Source organism: Pagrus pagrus (genome assembly GCF_965226575.1).
Source record: "Pagrus pagrus genome assembly, chromosome: 6".
Lineage (NCBI taxonomy): Eukaryota > Metazoa > Chordata > Actinopteri > Spariformes > Sparidae > Pagrus > Pagrus pagrus.
The window spans coordinates 4,013,728-4,023,160 of NC_140190.1; positions in this window are offsets into that span (position 1 = coordinate 4,013,728).

Below are 9,433 nucleotides of genomic sequence, written 5' to 3' on the forward strand. Positions count from 1 at the left end.
TTGTCATGACGCGAAGTTCTACTACTGGCATATGCCACTTAGCTATTACTGGCATATGCCACTGAGCTAAATGTACAAATCCCAATGAGAGATCGCAAAGTGGCCACTGAGCCAAAAGTAACTCAGTGGCATATGCCAGTAGTAGTTTTGTGGCATATGCCACTAGTGTCTCAGTGGCATAAAGGAATGTACAAGTTTCTGTCGCCCGCTGCAGCCCAGGGGTTGGGAACCTCTAACAACAAAGTATCATTACATACTTTTCCTCTGATATGACGGCTTCTCACCAACATTTAGCCCCAGTCTCATTTTTGCTTTCACATCTTATACATAACAATAAATAATTTAGCTGTGGATTCCAGTCAATGTTATCCACTTACTCTACAGTACACACTAGTCACCAGCCAGCAGAAGGTTTCATTCAGGAGAGACAAAAATCCAAGTGGCTGCAACTTCCCTTTACATAACAGTGTTCAAATAATGTTCCTTTTGTTCTACTCTGCAAAAATGCAGTGAGAATGAAGCATGTCTCTTTAGTTTCATTTCACAGAAAGCACCGGCATGAGGGAGATTCAAGCTCTTTAAAATCAATGTTCTATCACTTTATTAAAGCCAGTAGTCTTTGTTTTGACATGAATTAAACACGGATTCATTTTTTTTTTTTGTCTTGATTACTCCTGACTCCACTTTACACATAGTTTCAACATGAGTCACAGACTCACAAATAAAAACTCCAGACTCTTATCAAAATATATTTTATTCTGGACTTTTGTTTCACTGTTCTGATTGAAATGATAACGGATCATTGTAATATGATTTGGTAGAGCATGATGTTTTGGGTTAGAATAGATCCTGTGGCTAAAGTGGCCACTGAACCAAAAGTAACTCAGTGGCATATGCCAGTAGTAGTTTTGTGGCATAAAGGAATGTATGAGTTTCTGTTTTCCGGTGACCTAAATTAAACACAGATTAATTATTTTCATTGATCTTCGTTGATTCTTGATTACTCCTAACTCCATTTCACACAGAATTTCAACACAAGTTAGACTCACAAATCGAACACTCCAGACTCATCTAATTATATTTTATTCTGGACTTTTGTTTCACTTATCTGACTGAAATGATAACAGATAGATGTGATGCGAATTGCAGAAAAAAGATAAAAATTGGAGACCCCATGGGAGAGACACTGCTGGGCTGACATGATGCTCTGTGGTGACAAACTGTGTGGCACAGACCCGAGGACAGCATGAAGACATCATTGGAACTTGTCATGACGCGAAGTTCTACTACTGGCATATGCCACTTAGCTATTACTGGCATATGCCACTGAGCTAAATGCACAAATCCCAATGAGAGATCGCAAAAAGTGTCCACTGAGCCAAAAGTAACTCTGTGGCATATGCCAGTAGTAGTTTTGTGACATAGGCCACAAGTGTCTCAGTGCGAAAGGAATGTATGAGTTTCTGTCGTCCGGTGACCTGAATTAAACACGGATTAGAAATTTTCATTGATCTTCATTGATTCTTGATTACTCCTAACTCCATTTCACAAAGAATTTCAACACGAGTCACATACTCACAAAACAAACACTCCAGACACATTAAATCATATTTCATTCTGGCTGATCTGTCTGAAATGATAACAGATAGATGTGATGCGAATAGCAGAAAAAAGAGAAGAAAAAAAAGACTTGGAGACCCCATGGGAGAGACGCTGCTGGGCTAACATGATGCTCTGTGGTGACAAACTGTGGCACAGACCCGAGGACAGCATGAACACATCATTGGAACTTATCGTAACCCCAGGTTCTACTGACCTTAATGCACAAATGCCAATGAGAGATCACAAAAAGTGGTCACTGAGCCAAAAATAACTTGGTGGCATATGCCAGTGGTAAAAAAAGGGAAAAAAAGACTCGGAAACCCCATGGGCTGCTGGGCTGACATGATGCTCTGTGGTGACAAACTGTGTGGCACAGACCCGAGGACCGCATGAACACATCATTGGAACTTATCATAACCCGAGGTTCTACTACTGGCATATGCCACTTAGCTACTTGCACAAATCCCAATGAGAGATCGTAAAAAGTGTCCACTGAGCAAAAACTAACTCAGTGGCATATGCCAGTAGTAGTTTTGTGGCATATGCCACTAATGTCTCAGTGCGATAAAGGAATTCACGAGTTTCTGTCATCCGGTGAGCTGAATTATACACCGATTCGTTATTTTTATTGATTTCATTGATTCTTCATGACTCCTAACTCCATTTCACACAGAATTTCAACACAAGTCACAGACTCACAAATAAAACACTCCAGACTCATCTAATTATATTTTATTTTGGACTTTTGTTTCACTGATCTGTCTGAAATGATAACAGATAGATGTGATGCTAATTGCAGAAAAAAAAGGGAAAAAAAGACTTGGAGACCCCACGGGAGAGACGCTGCTGGGCTGACATGATGCTCTGTGGTGACAAACTGTATGGCACAGACCCGAGGACAGCAAGAACACATCATTGGAAATTGTCATGACCCTAGGTTCTACAACTGGCATATGCCACTTAGCTGTTACTGGCATATGCCACTAAGCTAAATGCACAAATCCCAATGAGAGATCGCAAAAAGTGTCCACTGAGCCCAAAGTAACTCAGTGGCATATGCCAGTAGTAGTTTTGTGGCATTTGCCACTAGTGTCTCAGTGCCATAAGGGAAGTTGTGAGTTTCTGTCGTCCGGTGACCTGAATTAAACACGGATTCATTATTTTTATTGATTTCATTGATTCTTCATTACTCCTAACGCCATTTCACACAGAATTTCAACACGAGTCACAGACTCACAAAGAAAACACTCCAGACTCATTTAATTATATTTTATTCTGGACTTTTGTTTCACTGATCTGTCTGAAATGATAACAGATAGATGTGATGCTAATTTCAGAAAAAAAAGGGAAAAAAAGACTTGGAGACCCCACGGGAGAGACGCTGCTGGGCTGACATGATGCTCTGTGGTGACAAACTGCATGGCACAGACCCGAGGACAGCATGAACACATCATTGGAAATTGTCATGACCCCAGGTTCTACAACTGGCATATGCCACTTAGCTGTTACTGGCATATGCCACTAAGCTAAATGCACAAATCCCAATGAGAGATCGCAAAAAGTGTCCACTGAGCCAAAAGTAACTCAGATGCATATGCCAGTAGTAGTTTTGTGGCATATGCCACTAGTGTCTCAGTGCCATAAGGGAATTCATGAGTTTCTGTCGTCCGGTGACCTGAATTAAACACGGATTCATTATTTTTATTGATTTCATTGATTCTTCATTACTCCTAACGCCATTTCACACAGAATTTCAACACGAGTCACAGACTCACAAATAAAACACTCCAGACTCATTTAATTATATTTTATTCTGGACTTTTGTTTCACTGATCTGTCTGAAATGATAACAGATAGATGTGGTGCTAATTGCAGAGAAAAGAGAAAAAAAAGACTTGGAGACCCCACGGGAGAGACGCTGCTGGGCTGACATGATGCTCTGTGGTGACAAACTGCATGGCACAGACCCGAGGACAGCATGAACACATCATTGGAAATTGTCATGACCCCAGGTTCTACAACTGGCATATGCCACTTAGCTGTTACTGGCATATGCCACTAAGCTAAATGCACAAATCCCAATGAGAGATCGCAAAAAGTGTCCACTGAGCCAAAAGTAACTCAGATGCATATGCCAGTAGTAGTTTTGTGGCATATGCCACTAGTGTCTCAGTGCCATAAGGGAATTCATGAGTTTCTGTCGTCCGGTGACCTATATTAAACACGGATTCATTATTTTTATTGATTTCATTGATTCTTCATTACTCCTAACTCCATTTCACACAGAATTTCAACACGAGTCACAGACTCACAAATAAAACACTCCAGACTCATTTAATTATATTTTATTCTGGACTTTTGTTTCACTGATCTGTCTGAAATGATAACAGATAGATGTGGTGCTAATTGCAGAGAAACGAGAAAAAAAAGACTTGGAGACCCCATGGGAGAGACGCTGCTGGGCTGACATGATGCTCTGTGGCACAGACCCGAGGACAGCATGAACACATCATTGGAAATTGTCATGACCCTAGGTTCTACAACTGGCATATGCCACTTAGCTGTTACTGGCATATGCCACTAGGCTAAATGCACAAATCCCAATGAGAGATCGCAAAAAGTGTCCACTGAGCCAAAAGTAACTCAGTGGCATATGCCAGTAGTAGTTTTGTGGCATATGCCACTAGTGTCTCAGTGCCATAAGGGAAGTCATGAGTTTCTGTCGTCCGGTGACCTGAATTAAACACGGATTCATTATTTTTATTGATTTCATTGATTCTTCATTACTCCTAACGCCATTTCACACAGAATTTCAAAACGAGTCACAGACTCACAAATAAAACACTCCAGACTCATTTAATTATATTTTATATTGGACTTTTGTTTCACAGATCTGTCTGAAATGATAACAGATAGATGTGATGCTAATTGCAGAAAAAAAAGGGGAAAAAAGACTTGGAGACCCCACAGGAGAGACGCTGCTGGGCTGACATGATGCTCTATGGTGACAAACTGCATGGCACAGACCCGAGGACAGCATGAACACATCATTGGAAATTGTCATGACCCTAGGTTCTACAACTGGCATATGCCACTTAGCTGTTACTGGCATATGCCACTAAGCTAAATGCACAAATCCCAATGAGAGATCGCAAAAAGTGTCCACTGAGCCAAAAGTAACTCAGTGGCATATGCCAGTAGTAGTTTTGTGGCATATGCCACTAGTGTCTCAGTGCCATAAGTGAATTCGTGAGTTTCTGTCGTCCGGTGACCTAAATGAAACACGGATTCATTATTTTTATTGATTTCATTGATTCTTCATTACTCCTAACTCCATTTCACACAGAATTTCAACACGAGTCACAGACTCACAAATAAAACACTCCAGACTCATTTAATTATATTTTATTCTGGACTTTTGTTTCACTGATCTGTCTGAAATGATAACAGATAGATGTGATGCTAATTGCAGAGAAAAGAGAAAAAAAAGACTTGGAGACCCCATGGGAGAGACGCTGCTGGGCTGACATGATGCTCTGTGGCACAGACCCGAGGACAGCGTGAACACATCATTGGAACTTGTCATACCCCGAGGTTCTACTACTGGCATATGCCACTTAGCTATTACTGGCATATGCCACTAAGCTAAATGCACAAATCCCAATGAGAGATCGCAAAAAGTGTCCACTGAGCCAAAAGTAACTCAGTGGCATATGCCAGTAGTAGTTTTGTGGCATATGCCACTAGTGTCTCAGTGCCATAAGGGAATTCATGAGTTTCGGTCGTCCGGTGACTTGAATTAAACACGGATTCATTATTTTTATTGATTTCATTGATTCTTCATTACTCCTAACTCCATTTCACACAGAATTTCAACACGAGTCACAGACTCACAAATAAAACACTCCAGACTCATTTAATTATATTTTATTCTGGACTTTTGTTTCACTGATCTGTCTGAAATGATAACAGATAGATGTGGTGCTAATTGCAGAGAAAAGAGAAAAAAAAGACTTGGAGACCCCATGGGAGAGATGCTGCTGGGCTGACATGATGCTCTGTGGTGACAAACTGTATGGCACAGACCCGAGGACAGCATGAACACATCATTGGAAATTGTCATGACCCTAGGTTCTACAACTGGCATATGCCACTTAGCTGTTACTGGCATATGCCACTAGGCTAAATGCACAAATCCCAATGAGAGATCGCAAAAAGTGTCCACTGAGCCAAAAGTAACTCAGTGGCATATGCCAGTAGTAGTTTTGTGGCATATGCCACTAGTGTCTCAGTGCCATAAGGGAAGTCGTGAGTTTCTGTCGTCCGGTGACCTGAATTAAACACGGATTCATTATTTTTATTGATTTCATTGATTCTTCATTACTCCTAACGCCATTTCACACAGAATTTCAACACGAGTCACAGACTCACAAATAAAACACTCCAGACTCATTTAATTATATTTTATTCTGGACTTTTGTTTCACTGATCTGTCTGAAATGATAACAGATAGATGTGGTGCTAATTGCAGAGAAACGAGAAAAAAAAGACTTGGAGACCCCATGGGAGAGACGCTGCTGGGCTGACATGATGCTCTGTGGTGACAAACTGCATGGCACAGACCCGAGGACAGCATGAACACATCATTGGAAATTGTCATGACCCTAGGTTCTACAACTGGCATATGCCACTTAGCTGTTACTGGCATATGCCACTAAGCTAAATGCACAAATCCCAATGAGAGATCGCAAAAAGTGTCCACTGAGCCAAAAGTAACTCAGTGGCATATGCCAGTAGTAGTTTTGTGGCATATGCCACTAGTGTCTCAGTGCCATAAGGGAAGTCGTGAGTTTCTGTCGTCCGGTGACCTGAATTAAACACGGATTCATTATTTTTATTGATTTCATTGATTCTTCATTACTCCTAACTCCATTTCACACAGAATTTCAACACGAGTCACAGACTCACAAATAAAACACTCCAGACTCATTTAATTATATTTTATTCTGGACTTTTGTTTCACTGATCTGTCTGAAATGATAACAGATAGATGTGGTGCTAATTGCAGAGAAACGAGAAAAAAAAGACTTGGAGACCCCATGGGAGAGACGCTGCTGGGCTGACATGATGCTCTGTGGTGACAAACTGCATGGCACAGACCCGAGGACAGCATGAACACATCATTGGAAATTGTCATGACCCTAGGTTCTACAACTGGCATATGCCAGTTAGCTGTTACTGGCATATGCCACTAGGCTAAATGCACAAATCCCAATGAGAGATCGCAAAAAGTGTCCACTGAGCCAAAAGTAACTCAGTGGCATATGCCAGTAGTAGTTTTGTGGCATATGCCACTAGTGTCTCAGTGCCATAAGGGAAGTCGTGAGTTTCTGTCGTCCGGTGACCTGAATTAAACACGGATTCATTATTTTTATTGATTTCATTGATTCTTCATTACTCCTAACGCCATTTCACACAGAATTTCAACACGAGTCACAGACTCACAAATAAAACACTCCAGACTCATTTAATTATATTTTATTCTGGACTTTTGTTTCACTGATCTGTCTGAAATGATAACAGATAGATGTGGTGCTAATTGCAGAGAAAAGAGAAAAAAAAGACTTGGAGACCCCATGGGAGAGACGCTGCTGGGCTGACATGATGCTCTGTGGTGACAAACTGCATGGCACAGACCCGAGGTCAGCATGAACACATCATTGGAAATTGTCATGACCCTAGGTTCTACAACTGGCATATGCCACTTAGCTGTTACTGGCATATGCCACTAAGCTAAATGCACAAATCCCAATGAGAGATCGCAAAAAGTGTCCACTGAGCCAAAAGTAACTCAGTGGCATATGCCAGTAGTAGTTTTGTGGCATATGCCACTAGTGTCTCAGTGCCATAAGGGAAGTCGTGAGTTTCTGTCGTCCGGTGACCTGAATTAAACACGGATTCATTATTTTTATTGATTTCATTGATTCTTCATTACTCCTAACGCCATTTCACACAGAATTTCAACACGAGTCACAGACTCACAAATAAAACACTCCAGACTCATTTAATTATATTTTATTCTGGACTTTTGTTTCACTGATCTGTCTGAAATGATAACAGATAGATGTGGTGCTAATTGCAGAGAAAAGAGAAAAAAAAGACTTGGAGACCCCATGGGAGAGACGCTGCTGGGCTGACATGATGCTCTGTGGCACAGACCCGAGGACAGCGTGAACACATCATTGGAACTTGTCATACCCCGAGGTTCTACTACTGGCATATGCCACTTAGCTATTACTGGCATATGCCACTAAGCTAAATGCACAAATCCCAATGAGATCGCAAAAAGTGTCCACTGAGCCAAAAGTAACTCAGTGGCATATGCCAGTAGTAGTTTTGTGGCATATGCCACTAGTGTCTCAGTGCCATAAGGGAATTCATGAGTTTCGGTCGTCCGGTGACTTGAATTAAACACGGATTCATTATTTTTATTGATTTCATTGATTCTTCATTACTCCTAACTCCATTTCACACAGAATTTCAACACGAGTCACAGACTCACAAATAAAACACTCCAGACTCATTTAATTATATTTTATTCTGGACTTTTGTTTCACTGATCTGTCTGAAATGATAACAGATAGATGTGGTGCTAATTGCAGAGAAACGAGAAAAAAAAGACTTGGAGACCCCATGGGAGAGACGCTGCTGGGCTGACATGATGCTCTGTGGTGACAAACTGCATGGCACAGACCCGAGGACAGCATGAACACATCATTGGAAATTGTCATGACCCTAGGTTCTACAACTGGCATATGCCACTTAGCTGTTACTGGCATATGCCACTAAGCTAAATGCACAAATCCCAATGAGAGATCGCAAAAAGTGTCCACTGAGCCAAAAGTAACTCAGTGGCATATGCCAGTAGTAGTTTTGTGGCATATGCCACTAGTGTCTCAGTGCCATAAGGGAAGTCGTGAGTTTCTGTCGTCCGGTGACCTGAATTAAACACGGATTCATTATTTTTATTGATTTCATTGATTCTTCATTACTCCTAACGCCATTTCACACAGAATTTCAACACGAGTCACAGACTCCCAAATAAAACACTCCAGACTCATTTAATTATATTTTATTCTGGACTTTTGTTTCACTGATCTGTCTGAAATGATAACAGATAGATGTGGTGCTAATTGCAGAGAAAAGAGAAAAAAAAGACTTGGAGACCCCATGGGAGAGACGCTGCTGGGCTGACATGATGCTCTGTGGCACAGACCCGAGGACAGCATGAACACATCATTGGAACTTGTCATACCCCGAGGTTCTACTACTGGCATATGCCACTTAGCTATTACTGGCATATGCCACTAAGCTAAATGCACAAATCCCAATGAGATCGCAAAAAGTGTCCACTGAGCCAAAAGTAACTCAGTGGCATATGCCAGTAGTAGTTTTGTGGCATATGCCACTAGTGTCTCAGTGCCATAAGGGAATTCATGAGTTTCGGTCGTCCGGTGACTTGAATTAAACACGGATTCATTATTTTTATTGATTTCATTGATTCTTCATTACTCCTAACTCCATTTCACACAGAATTTCAACACGAGTCACAGACTCACAAATAAAACACTCCAGACTCATTTAATTATATTTTATTCTGGACTTTTGTTTCACTGATCTGTCTGAAATGATAACAGATAGATGTGGTGCTAATTGCAGAGAAACGAGAAAAAAAAGACTTGGAGACCCCATGGGAGAGACGCTGCTGGGCTGACATGATGCTCTGTGGTGACAAACTGCATGGCACAGACCCGAGGACAGCATGAACACA